This window comes from Taudactylus pleione, unplaced genomic scaffold (assembly GCF_031769625.1).
Source record: "Taudactylus pleione unplaced genomic scaffold, aTauple2 ptg000122l, whole genome shotgun sequence".
In the NCBI taxonomy this organism is placed as follows: domain Eukaryota; kingdom Metazoa; phylum Chordata; class Amphibia; order Anura; family Myobatrachidae; genus Taudactylus; species Taudactylus pleione.
Genome location: NW_028284524.1, coordinates 2,484,143 through 2,498,192, shown reverse-complemented (window position 1 = coordinate 2,498,192; position 14,050 = coordinate 2,484,143). Strand labels below are relative to the sequence as shown.

Genomic DNA, 14,050 nt, shown 5'->3' with positions numbered 1-14,050 from the left:
CTTTTGCCAAAAAGGCTAAATAACTCCCCCAACATCCGCCTGTGAATATTGCTTATGACACGAAAACAACTGTTTACGCTTCGATTTATCAAACAGGTGATCTGACCACTCCCGCTGGGCACGAAGCATAGTCTCCCTATCTGAGATCACTCTGGACAAGAGGTACCGAGCCTCAGCATCCCTATAAGCAGTTTCCAGAATAGTTTCCCGCTGCCTATGATATAGTTTAATGTTAGCAATACGCTTAATAAAGGTGCCCCTTAAAAAAGCCTTAAAAGAATTCCAAAGGTGAGAAACCTCAGTACCTGCATTATCTTCAAAATAGGACAGCCAAGCAGCCTCCAACTCAGAGCCAGCACCCATTAGGTCCAGCCAGAATGGGTTAAGCTTCCAAAAACGGGCACCCTCCGAAAGGGAGGAACCAACAGTAATACACAACAGAGATTGGTCGGAGACACCCCTCGACAAATAATCAACTGCAGAAACTCTGGGTACCAAAATAGGTGAGAGAAAAACCATATCAATACGGGAAAAAGTACGATAAGTAGAGGACTGACAGGAGAAAGCAGAGACAGCAGGATAACGGACACGCCAGACATCCAACCAGGCCAATTCAGCAATTAATTTAGAAAAGGGAGACGGGGAAGGAGGTAGGGAAGAAATGGACTCTCGCCAACGGTCCAGGGATGGATCCATTACGTTGTTAAAATCACCCAAGCAAGTAACAAGGGTAGAGGGAGAAAGTGCAATAAAGGCAGCAGCCTTACCCAAAACATCATTAGAATATGGTGGGGGGATATAGACCGCAAGTATATGCACAAACAGAGAATTAACAAATGCTCTCAGGAAAACATATCTACCCATGGGATCAATTTGGACTGTATCAAGACTAAAATGAAGACGCTTGTGAATCAAAACAGACACGCCTCTAGAATTATGAGAGAAAGTGGAATGGTACATCCATCCCACCCAGAGCTTTTTCAAAGCCATTATATGGCTACCAAAGAGATGAGTCTCCTGAAGACAAACAATATCCACATTTAATTTTTTAACCTGTGACAGAACTAGGGCTGTTTTAACCTTATCACTAAGGCCCCGAACACTCCAGGTGACCAAACAAATGCCCCCAGAATTATCCCCAGCAGCCATAATAATAATAAATCACATAAGAGAGAATAAAGGATATTAAAAAAAAAAAAAACCAGACAGAAAGACAATAAAGACACCCCCATGCGCAAGCAATATACATGTCGGCTCATATACCATCATATCAGAATAGCAAAAAAAACTGCAACACATATAAAAATAATTCAAATAAAAACAACATAAGAAAAATAACAAACTAACCCACATCCAAAACCCACCCTGCATACCCTGCCAAACTTAAGGTATACCTAATCCCGAAAAAAAAAGAGAAAAATTCCCTAGTCTAAATTAACAAATATAGACTAAATAAGCAAACAGTAACCTACGTATCTAGGGCTGGTAGACAAAGCTATTGCTAGCAAGGCCCTCCAAATAGTTATAGAGGAGCGGTAGCCCCTCAGAACAAACTAGAGTCCACTAAACTGTCCCAACTTCCCCCGTTACCAGAGAATAAATGAAAAAATCACGACAAAACAGCAGATGAACCATAATATACAATAAAATACATTAAATGATCAAACAAAATAGGGGAAGCACTTAAAACAGGGGAAACCAGTAACGGACTCACGAAACTCCCAGATCGGCATCAGGAAACAGCAAGGAGTCCAAGGCAAAGGAAAGTGTGTATTTAGTGAATGTGTTCTATTTTTCTGGGAAGGAGCAAAAGACTTAATTGTTCCACGTCTACCTAGTTATCAGAGACTGGGCTTTATCCTATGGTTTAAATTTTGCACATATAGACACACAATTGTTGATCATGCACATTTGTTAACCAAATCAATGAAATAATCCAAATATCTCTTTACTCTAGAGAGGTGCGCCAACCCCCGTGTTTTGGTTTTGGATAGTATCTCCTCTGGTTTTGGATCTTTCCGTGTTTTGTTTTTGGATCTGTATTCTTCCTAAAAAAAAATCATAAAAACTGCTAAAATCACATAATTTGGGCCTGTTTTTGTTCCTACAGTATTATTAACCTCAATAACATTTATTTCCACTTGTTTCCAGTCAATTTTGACCACCTCACAGCTCACAATATTGTTTTCATCCAGTTTAGGCCTACAATTTGCACCAAGCTAGCTGGCTAACTAAGCTAAGCGGCAGCAGTGGGCGGCACAAACACATGGCAGTTCAACTTCCAACTTGTCACATCAGGAAACAAATGTTTTTTATATTCAAGAGGCCTGAGGGAGTTGGAGTATGTATGTAGTTGAAGGCAGGGACAGGAAAGGTTGATTGGTGGTAAATTTAATTTCATTTTTTTATTCCGAAGTAAATTTATGAGAGAGAAGGGGAGGGGAGGCATTCACTAAAAAATATTTTACTCATTCACATCAGTCCTCACTCCTTGCCCCAGAAGAATCCTTGAGTGCCATGCCTGCTGCTGGGAGTGGATTTTCATCCCAGAAGGGGACCAGGAAGACTTCTAGTAGTGCTTTCCAAAACAATTGACTGTTAAATGATCCTTTGCAAAGATTCCACTTGAAAAGCATTTCCCAACCTGTACAGGGACATTAAAAAAAAGATAGTTAGTTAATGGCCTCCAAACTGTCGTTGTACCCACTGTCCACCAGCACAGATATGTGGACAAGCGGAACAGAGCAAATGAAAGATTTCAGATTTAAGGTCTTACAGTGTGTCTCTCTTGAGAATCCTGCACCTGCTTCTGCTGCTAGGAGTGGATTTTCATCCCAGAAGGGGACCAGGAAGAGTGCTTTCCAAAACAATTGACTGTTAAATAATCGTTTTCAGAGATTCCACTTGAAACTTTTTCCCAACCTGTACAGGGGCATTAAAAAAAACATAGTTATTTAGTGGTCTTCAGACTGCCGTTGTACCCACTGTCCACTTAACCAGCACAGATATGTGGACAAGCGGAACAGAGCAAATGCAAGATTTCAGATTTAAGGTTTAAGTCTTATGTTGTGTCTGTCTTGAGAATCCCTGAGCACCATGCCTGCTGCTGGGAGTGGATTTTCATCCCAAAAGGGATGAAGATGTTGTTTCTTCTTACCAAAGGGCACAGATCTGAAGAGCTCAAGTGGCACGTGATGCTGTGATGGCTTCTCCTTCAGTTTCTCCAGCAAGTGCATCTGCTGAGAAAAAACTAAACTTTCAAAACACCCACTGGTGATGCAGTTGAGTCAACACAACCAAGTTTTGACATCTGGTCGGGTCAGACTCAGAATTGCCTACAATTAACGACACCTCTACCATGACTCCATCTGATATGGTCACCATTCAAAGAATGGTTGAGGACTATTTAAAAAATGTTAATGATAGCATCTAAATAGTCATGTCAGACAGTCCATTTGACTACTGGCATGAAAAAAAGGTAATTTGGAGGCCCTTGCACAAACTGGCTTTGCTTTACTTGAGCTGCCCACCCTCCAGTGTGTACTCAGAAAGAGTTTTCAGCACAGGCGAGAACCTTGTCAGTGTTCGGCCTGAGACAACTTCCCCAAACTGTGGAAAAGATGATGTCCATCAAAATGAACTACAAATTCTACGAGAAAGACCTTTACCGTCAATTACGTGCAAAAATTACAGAGGCACCTGTAATGGTGGATTCCAGTGGGGACAAATTAATATTGTGTAAAAAAGATGATGTATACATCACCCAGATTCTACCAGCACCCAAGTCTATATCGTCATCCCATCCTGTGTTGTGTATAAATTACAGCTGCGCTCCCTGTTAGATTGGGGATTCATTGTCCACTTTAGTGGATGTGAGCTCCATTTTAGTCCATATCACCACACCCCCTACACATCTTCTGACCTGGGCTACAGGAGGAGCAGCTGCACTCTGGAATACGGTTGCATGGAGTTGCCCCTCTGACTCACTGAAATTCAGGTAGAGGGGCCATGGGTAGGGATACTATAATCAGAGAACTCAGTTTTAGCTGCTTTGTTCCATTTTTTAAACCATATCCTCTATTTTCACCTTTTGAAAATATGTTTATGTGAATCTCAGCTGAGGCGTTTGTGATGTCATTATGTTTAATATACAATGCACGTCGGCGTGCAGACTAATCATTTATTCATGATTGAGGAAAGAAGTGAAGAGTTGCATTTTTTTATTGCTAACTTTGTGTTATTAAATTGTAAAATTGTGAGTTTCCACTTAGCGTCACAAGATTTTTTATGAATAAGAAAAGAATAACACACTGAGCTACCACTTACAGTGTGACAATATTTTTTTTACGAATACACTGCGTTTTGCACTTACAGGGTGACAATATTTTTTACGAATATACTGCGTTTCCACTAACAGTGTCAATATTTTTTATGAATACACCCCTGCAGCCCCTGCCCCTGGATGGACACAGCAGCTCCTGCCCTGGATGGACACAGCAACCCCTGGACGGACACAGCAGACCCTGGATAGGCACAGAAACCCCTGCCCTTGATGGACACAGCAAGCCTTGGATGGACACAGCAGATCAGTATAGGCACAGAAGCCCCTGCCCTTGATGGACACAGCAACCCCTGGATGGACACAGCAGCCCCTTGTTTAATGACACAGGCAGTACGCTTGGCGCAGTTATGTTGTTGATAAGTGCGGCTAATGCGCACACACACACAGAAACCCCCCCCCACACTTATAATATTAATATTTTTTTTTTTGCACTTGGGGGGGAGAGCACCCTTGAACAAAGCAGCAGCCCCTTGATTAAAGACACAGGCAGCACGCTTGGCGCAGCTATGTTGATAAGTGCGGCTAACGTGCACACACACACTGAAAAAAACCCACTTATAATATTAATATATTTTTTCTTTGCACTTGGGGGGGAAAGTACCCCTGACAAGGCAGCAGCCCCTTGATTAATAACACAGGTAGCACGCTTGGCGCAACTACTTTTGTTGATAAGTGCAGCTAACGCATGCACACACACACACACACAGAAAACCCCCCGACTTATAATAATATATTTTTTTTTTGCACTTAGCGGGGGGAGAGCACCCCTGAACAAGGCAGCAGCCCCTTGATTAATGACACAGGCAGCACGCTTGGCGTAGCTATGTTGTTGATAAGTGCAGCTAACGCGCACACACACACAGAGAAAAAAAACAGTTATAATATTAATTCTTTTTTTTTGCACTTGGGGAGAGAGGGAGAGCACCTCTGATGGACAGAGCACCCCCTGGATAACACAGTAGCACCCCTTTATGGACTGCAGAAGCACAGGAGCCACTGAAGCCCCCATCTTCTGTCTGCAGCACAGCTCCTATAGACAACAACACAGTCCTTATGGACAACAGCACAGCCCAGCCAGCCTCTATGGACAACAGCCGCTAGCCCCTATGGACAACAGCCGCTTGCCCCTATGGACAACAGCCAGCCCCTATGGACAACAGCCAGACCCTATAAACAACAGCAGCCAGCCCCTATGACAACAGCAGCCAGCCCCTATGCACAGCAACAGCACAGCCGCTATGGACAACAACAGCACAGCCCCTCCTTAGCTTCCTCTTCACTCTCCACAGCTGGAATGAAAATGGCAGTGAGCGCGGGAACCTTTATAGGATCCAAAACCCCGCAAGAATCCGACAGCGGGAGGATGACGTTTTGCCTCGCTTTGAGATCTGAGTCAGGCTGGAAAAGCCGAGGCCGACTCGGATCTCGCCTCGGATATGCAGGTTCGGGTGGGCTTGGTTGTCTGAGAACCGGACCTGCTCATCTCTACTTTACTCTCATGATTATTTTAAGACATAAATAAGTATTTTAGGAGAAATATGTGAAAAGTGATGACGGTATACAACCCAACAGTAACAAAGCCGGAATCAGGACACAGGAGTGTGGCTGCATCATAGTGAGCGTTGTCACATACACTAGCATTTTTAAGTACAGATGTGTCCACATACATCTTACCTCTGTACGCTACAAATCCCGTTAAACTTAACGTGTGAGCGCCTTGCGACTCGGTAGAGCAGAGCGTAATTTCATATGACTTTTTACCTTCAAATGCATCTTATTCACGGCTGTATCTGCATGTGAAATGCTTTGTTACAGTGTCACAGCCTCTGACGCCGTAACGTAGCATTTTGCATGCAGATACACCAGCAGTTGCACACAGAATATAGGCATGCCGCATATCATTTTAATCAGCAGAAGCTGCTTGTGCATACTATTATTATTATCATCCTATAAGACGCATTTGAAGGTAAAAAATTGCATGAAAAGACAATTGGCACTACAGAATCCCGCCATTGTATAGCGTAACTAGAAGGGCTGTTTAACGCGCAAGGACGTAAGATATATGTGGACACATCTGTACTAGGTTGCTCCAACTGAATTACTCTCTTACAAAAACACCATCGAAGTGCTACATGCACCAGATGCACCTGTCTCGGTTGTGTATCACAGGGGAAGTACCTCCCAATTCCAATATATTGGGACAATTGTGCCGATCGTGGGAGGATGGACAGTCACCTCAAATTGGTACAGATATGAGGTAAGATTATAGGGGTGGTCCTTAACTGTTTGCAGATTTGAGGGTCTGTTTATTCAATTCTTATTTATTATTCTTTTATTTATAAGACTCCCGACATACCTTTTTCTGACAGCTCCTTCTTCCCAGTGACATTCATGAAGAATGCGCATGTGCAGAAGGACAGCAAGGGCTCTATTTTCTTTCAGTGTGCGGCGCCATCTTTCCAAATATATCACTGAAAATATAGCGCTGCATTACACTAAATAGGGAGATGGACCATTTGTGGCACAAGTGGAGACCTTGCTCTGGGTGCAGGGTGTGTTGTGTAGAGGCCCGTGTGCACTGCATACCATGCACCCATTGTAAATATGCCTGACTACAAGGGTACCAAAGCTCTGTACAAGCGGAGTAAACTGAAAAGAAACATAAATATAGACAATACCGACAGCAAATAAATTTCCATATATAACAAAATTAAAGTGTGCAGTTAGCATAATTATGTACAGAAGATAAAGGGTAGAGGGCCCTGCTCCTACAAACTTACATTTTATAGGGGAGGGTGGCAGGTGTATTAACATCTGAGGGGGCCCGTGTGCTTAACAGTCCCCCTCATCTGAGCAGCGGGACCCTCTTCCCCAACAAGACATCTTACCTCGCTATGGCAAGCGGGCCCCTACTCCTCCGCAGCGCCATCTTCCCAGTGATATTCTGGAAGGCGGTACATGCGCACTAGAGAGCAAAGGCTCAGTATCAGGATCTTTACTTTCACTGTGCACCGCCATCTTCCCGACGATGTTAGTACCGTGGAGGAGGGACCCACTTGCCAGAGCGAGAGGCGTGGAGTCCCCTTCATCCAGGTTCACTGCACACCCTCCTCCCATTTCAAATATGCCTGTGTTGGATGGACACAATGGTGAGTAAAGGGAAAAGACTGCAGAATTAGGGGGAGGGGTGATAAGCTAAAATGAAAAAAATAAAATAGTTTAAGCGCACGCTTGAAGTCTAGGAGGCTGGATGAAAGTCTAATGGAGCTCGGTATGGCATTCTAAAGGGAGCACCTCAGGAGAAATCCAGAATGCAAGAGTGGGAAGTGGTGATCAGGGAGAAGGTGAGGCTGCAATCATTAGCAGAGCAAAGACTGTGGGTAGAAGTATGTGAGGAATTGAGGAAGAAATGGCGAGGTTGAGAGCATTAAAGGGGATAGAGAGGAGTTTGAATTTAATTCTGAGTGGTATAGGGAGTTAGTGCAGTGACTGGCAGAGAGAGACAGCAGCCGAAGAGCGCCAAACGAGGAAAATGAGGCAGGCGGATGGATACAGACTGGAGAGTAAGGAAGACTAGAGAGGAGCAGATTACAGTAATTGAGGTGAGTGTTTCGGTAGCTTCCGTGATGAGTAACTGGCTGATTCTGGAAATACTGCTGAGGTGGAATTAGCAGGATTGTGAAAGGGACTGTAAGTGGGAGAGAGTATAAAGGGCAGAGTCAAGGGTGACACCTAAACATCAGACTTGGGGAACGGAGGAGAGTGAGAAATATCAACAGAGAGGTTGAGGGTGGGAGTAGAGGTGACCTTGGCTGAGGGAAAAATGATGAGATCAGTTTTAGAAATATTGAGTTTCAGGAAGCGTTGTGCCATCCAGGATGAGATGGCTGACAGACAGTATGTGACATGAGAGAAGACAGAGGGAGATAGATCTAAGGAAAAGAGGTACATATGGATATTGTCTGCATAGCAGTGGTAGCGAAGTCCAATGCAATGGATAAGCTCACCAAAGGAAATCATGTAGAGGCAAAAGAGAAGGTAGTCAGAACTTTTGGGGACTCTAATGGGAACGGGAGGTGGAAGTGGGTGAACAAAAGGAAAAGAACAAGTAGGAGGTGTACCAGGAGATAGCTGAGTCTTGAAGCCCAATAAAGTGGAGGGTCTGGAGGAGAAGGGAATGGCCAACAGTGTCAAATGCAGAACTGGCCCCTGGATTTGGCTGTAAGGATGTCATCGGTGACATTGGTGGGGGCTGTTTTAGTGGAATGAAGAAACTGAAAGTCAGATTGAAGTGGATCTAGGAGGGAATGGGAGAAGAGGAAGGAGGTGAGGCATTTGTACACCACCCGCTCAAGAAACTTGGGAGGTGAAGGGGGGAAGTGAAATGGGGTGGTAATTAATGAGGAAGAAGGGGTCAAGGGGTCAAGAGGAGGTTTCTTAAGAATAGGATGAGACCAAAGCATGTTTGACGATGAAGGGAAGGCCTTGTATCGCCGGTGGTAGCAATTGCTGTTGGTCTTTGGTGATAGCTTCCTGATACAAAACATGTCGAAGCCTATGTTAAAGGATGTCTATCATAGGATGAACGCGCCAGTATGTGTACTGCTGTAAAACTCGCTACTATTATCTCAAGATGGTGATAGTAAGGTATGATAAAAAAAAATGCTTTATTTAAAGTATTCAAAAAATATATATATTTTTAATTTTTCATTTTTTTTTTTATTTAAAATCAATTTTCATACAAAATTGGAGCTGGACGCCCAAGTCAAAATTTTAAGTCCACTGGGTAACGTGCAAAAAGCACAAAAAAGTCCTACTGATCCCTGTCAGTATTGCCAGAAGCTGAGCATTGCTTTTAATCATAAATCGATTAGACAGATTCTCTATCCATGTGATAAGCGTCAATAAAGTATTTTATATTGCTGCATCATGATAAACAAACCCCTTAACTTCAAGTGACTTTTTACCCTTTCTGCAATGCATATTTTTACATGGATTTGAATTAATATACACATCCTCTTTTACTGAGGCAGTTCCAATGACCCAGAAATTGGCAATACACACCAATAGGCCCAATGTGCACAAATAAAAACAGCTGTGTGGGCCCTCATGTTTAGGGTTCATAAATAATGAAGATAAATAATACAATAGGTATGTATATAAAGATTCTCCAGCAGTGACCACTCATTTTGACGTTTGCATTACAAAAAATAAATAAAAGCATTTTGTTATTCAATACCATTCATATGGCTCTCCCAAAAATATGTAAAAGCTGTAAGACACTCTGTTGCTATTATCCCTTCCCTCTAAGGTCTTTATTCTGAACAGGTGCTACAATAAAAATGACGGGGACACCTGTTCTTGAGTTTAAAGTATTACTGTGGCATGAAGCAAGACTTATTTTGGTGTGGTGTCTAATTAAACTGGCACTGTTAGGAGGAATGTAGTCTGGGAGCCAGTGAGGGGAGAATGGAGATTATACTTCTGATAATTCTTCTACACACTAAGAATAAGGCTGGCTGGGGTCATTGTAATGATTGCTGCTGACAATGTGTGCGCTCTGGTTCCACTCAGTATCAACCACTACCTAACCTTAATCCAACCATACGTACTAACTATACTATGTATAGTTTGCATTGACTGTACACACACCACACAACTTCAGTGTAATTTGAGGCGTCTCCAGTCCAAGCTAACTGCTGATTGGCCAGCTGTCCCTTTCTCTTTGTCCTGGTTGGTCTAGCTTCATGTCACCGTTGTTGCCATTGGTTAGCTTCCTACACGCATCGGATTGGATGAGTGGCGACCGTACATTCTCTAATTGGATACATATGTAACTTTGTTTCAGCTGCTCCGGCAACAGCCTTAGCTTCTTTTCCGCGGTCTCATTGGCCTGGACGCAGGCTTCTCCTCAGTCACCGTGCCTCCGATTGGCTGCTGGCATTCTCCTGCACTAGACTGGCGATGGGGGTGAGCTAAGCGTGTGCGCGCTCCCGTCCTCGCTATAACCACGGCGCGCCCCCGCTCTCTCTCACTGTTCTCGTGCGCACGCAGCGCGTCCTCGCCTCATATCCTCCTCCTCCCCCCTCCGCTTCTCTCTCTCTCCTGGACTCTCTCCCCAGTATATCTATTTTTATTTATTTATTTGTAATTACCAATTTTTAATGAGGCGTTAGCAAGCTCCTCTCCCCTTCCTTGTCTTCCCCATCGGCCTTTCCCCCCACGCAGGAAAATAATTTCTTCCACTGTGGGCTCCCACCTCTGTGACAGCCTGTGAGCCGGTAAGAGTGGGCTTTATTCCATGTATTCCACTGTCAGGAGCTGGATTGAGGGGCAGAGCTGGGTGGGGAGGCTACCCTGAAGGGAGGGGATCACAGGAGTCACCCCTGGGGTTCAGATCAGGGTGTCACTCCGCTGGTTTCAGGGTGCCAGGGTTTTATTATTAAAATAATTATTGTTATTTATGGGCTGGCACAGGGTGATGATGAAGGAGGCCCTGATGTATAAAATGCAGGTACCTACGGCTGTTTGTTTTTAATTTTTAATAAGGCATGGCAGATTGCAGTGCAAGGTGGTGAATGGGGGTTGTACACCCCATAATGGGGGTAGGGGGGACCCCAGCATTTGAGGTGCCTATTATTTCCCTATAAAAATACGTGCCCCTCCCCCTTCCTTTATTCACACCATCCCTGCTATTGGTGAGTAGTGGGAGATATTAGTCAGTGGATGCCCCTGAAATGGGAGTTTTTGTGATCCTACAATGTTGTAACTGAACTGAAGGGAATATAAATGGATATACAGTACAGTAATTCACGTGTTGCTGCTGATAGGCCTCTCTGCAATGATATACGATTATCCTATTGTAATGTAGCACATTTTCACTAATCAATTACTGGAGCTTGTAATGTGTGTGTGTGTGTGTGTGTTTTTTTTTTCTTGTTTGTTTTTTAAGAAAATGGGAAAAAAAAAACCCCAGACCATTTCTTATAATCCTATTACTCTTTGCCAGCAATGCACACACTTTCAACAAATCATTGATGGCAGAACCATTAAATTGCCGTTTGCAGAATATGTCCACATTGTATGCTTCTTCACTTAAATCACTGTATTAAATAAAATATTGTACCTGATAGCAGTGATAGGGGTTTTTCCAGAATGGCAGTGACATTAATAATACCCATGTGCTGCTTTTTCATGCCCTGAAACTGTTTAATTGTATTGTGATACATGTGTGTGCATGGCACATATGGGTGCTTAGAGGCTTAAGATAGGCACAATCCATTGAGCACCACTAGAGCAAGTGCATACTGTAGAACATGAGCTCGCAGTGCAGCGCCACCTTTTATCTTCACTGCAGTGCACAAAGTTCTGTGACACTCACTGCAAGTTCCCACACTATCCAGTCCTTCCTGGTGCTGTCAGGTGAGCAGATGCTGAACTACTTTCAGCCCATTATTTAAGTTGAAAAACCATGTTTAACCTTGTATTGTCACTGACACATTCACAATTTCGCTGTCCGTAATCCTTTATAAAGCAAAAACTATTAGAAATTCTGTGAAATTTCTTCATCTTTGTTTATATCTCAAATATAGTTGGTGTTTTATTGCATCTTGGTCCTGAAGTAGGTAATTTGCAGTATGTATTGGTAGGTTTGTGGATCAGGTGAAAATAATTTTCACCCATAAATGTAATTGTTTTTACATGAAGTCTTCTATAAACCATGGTAACCAAGCATCAATCAGCTTTGATAAGTTCAGTTCAGTAGTAGGCAGATGTAAGTTTCTTACAGTGCAAAATGTAGGGCTTGTTCACATTGTCTGCTAATTTACTTTTCTGCCACTAATTAACATTCAGAAACTTTATTATGAATATTGTGAATTGTCTCTTATGGACTTATTTTCCCACTGTTGCATTTTAAAAGTTTCCCTTCACATTTAAAATTGTACACAGCATGAATTTTTTTTTAATGCATTAAGGCGCTCTACCAGTTTAATAGACTGGTTAAAAAGTAACATATTAAAAGCACATGGAAATACAGACTCAGGGTGGGGGGTATTTATCAAAGCTTGGAGAGAGATAAAATTGTGAGAGATAAAGTACTAACCAATCAGCTTCTAAATTAAGGGGAAATTCAATTCAGTGCGCTGTTGATAGTGCTGGGAGGGAGATCCAGAATCTATTAAATTCAGTGCACTGTTAGGATGACTAAACAATTTTATTTTTGCACCCTCCTGTGGGTGCAAGGAGAAATCTGACTAAAGTGCCGGCTGCGAGGCTGTTTTCCGGCTTAGCGCGGGACTATCAACCTCGCGGCCGACGTTTTAGTCGGAGAATGCCATTTTCTGACTTAACTTCTAACTGGAGCTCCCTCCTGGCGTGATCAACAGTGCACTGAATTGAATTCTCCCTTTAGAGTGGGTACATACTTGCTCGATATCGGGGCGATTTGGACATATCGTACAGTGTGTAGGCCCGACTGCGCTCTCCAGTGGGTCACATGCGATTGGCCGTGCTGCACGGCTAATCACATGATATCACATGCACGGCTGTACATATTAACGAAGGCCGGAACAGTGATCGTTCCGTCGTTCATTAAATCTTGAAGTGAGTACCGGCAATCTCCTTTTGAGCGGGATGAAGGGAATTCGCCCCTCCATCGGCACGATTGCCGTCCGTAAAAGGTGTGTACCCGGCCTTATATTTTAAAGGCGGTGTTTGTAAAATGTCAGGAGCTGATTGGTTGGCACTTTTTCTTCTCAGTTTTATTTCTCTCCAAGCTTTGATACCCCCCTAAACTTATTGCTAGAGGCTGTATCCGTTTTTGATAATTTTTATGATAATCATTTATAAGGTCCCATAAAATTCCTTTGTTTTGTACATTTTGCTTGGCTACATAATATATAGAATTGGAATTGCATATTTTCTCATGAGCAGGGCCCCCAAGCCCATTGTTTTCATTCCTGCATACATAAGGCAAGATTAAATTAGGTTTTTTTTTGGGTGCCTGGTGCCCAACACCTGAAGGAGCTTTTCAATTGTTGTTCCGTTTGGGCGTGAGTGCCACGGACGCCCATTATTTCTGCTATCATTCTCCTGAGGTGGCAAGCACTGTGGCGACTTTCAAATCTACAATAATAATAAGAAAATAAATGCCATAGAGATCACACATAAAAATGTGGATACAGGGTGGACGAAAAAGTGACAGAAGAGAGAGGTCTGAATGGGCTCTGCCCGTAAGTGCTTACAATCTAGTGGAAGAGGGAATTTCAGGAACATCAGAGCTAGGTGGTATATGAAATAGTGTGGGTGATAGAAGGCTAGTAAGAGTACTATTGAGGTGGGTAGTAGGTAAGGAAGTCTGGACAAGCTATAGAGGAAGGAGATTTGATTTGCAGTGCTTACGGTGTTCGTTCCATGAACTAAGAAACCTTTTTAAGGCCATTGTAGCTTTGGTCAGTGTGACTTGTTCAGAGAATACAATGGTATAGGTGGTACAGTCTTTAGTGTTGCTGCCTCAGTGCTAGGGTCATGGATTTGATTCAAACTAGGACTCTATTGGGGCTGGAGCTATTTAAATTGTCTGCGCTGTTAACCCCAACTAGAGGATTTCTGCCTGCATCCTCCTAAGGTGCGAGTAGAAATGTGACTAAACTAGAGAGGCAATGCTGGTTTCGGGCTTAGCGTGTGTCCTAACAGCATCGCAGCTGA

At 43.2% G+C, this 14,050-nt stretch overlaps 1 protein-coding gene across 10 annotated transcripts in view; it reads left to right on the top strand.

The window, feature by feature from the left end:
- The first annotated feature begins 10,368 nt into the window (after positions 1–10,368).
- Positions 10,369–14,050, top strand: part of R3HDM1 (R3H domain containing 1) — a 134,111-nt gene continuing 130,429 nt past the window's right edge. For 6 of the 10 annotated variants that reach the window (XM_088472259.1, XM_088472262.1, XM_088472260.1 and 3 more), the window contains exon 1: positions 10,371–10,623. The gene's annotated coding sequence lies outside the window, so the exon portion shown is untranslated. Of the gene's footprint in view, positions 10,624–14,050 lie in introns of all 10 variants that reach the window. The other 4 variants (XM_088472265.1, XM_088472264.1, XM_088472263.1 and 1 more) reach the window with 2 other exon arrangements.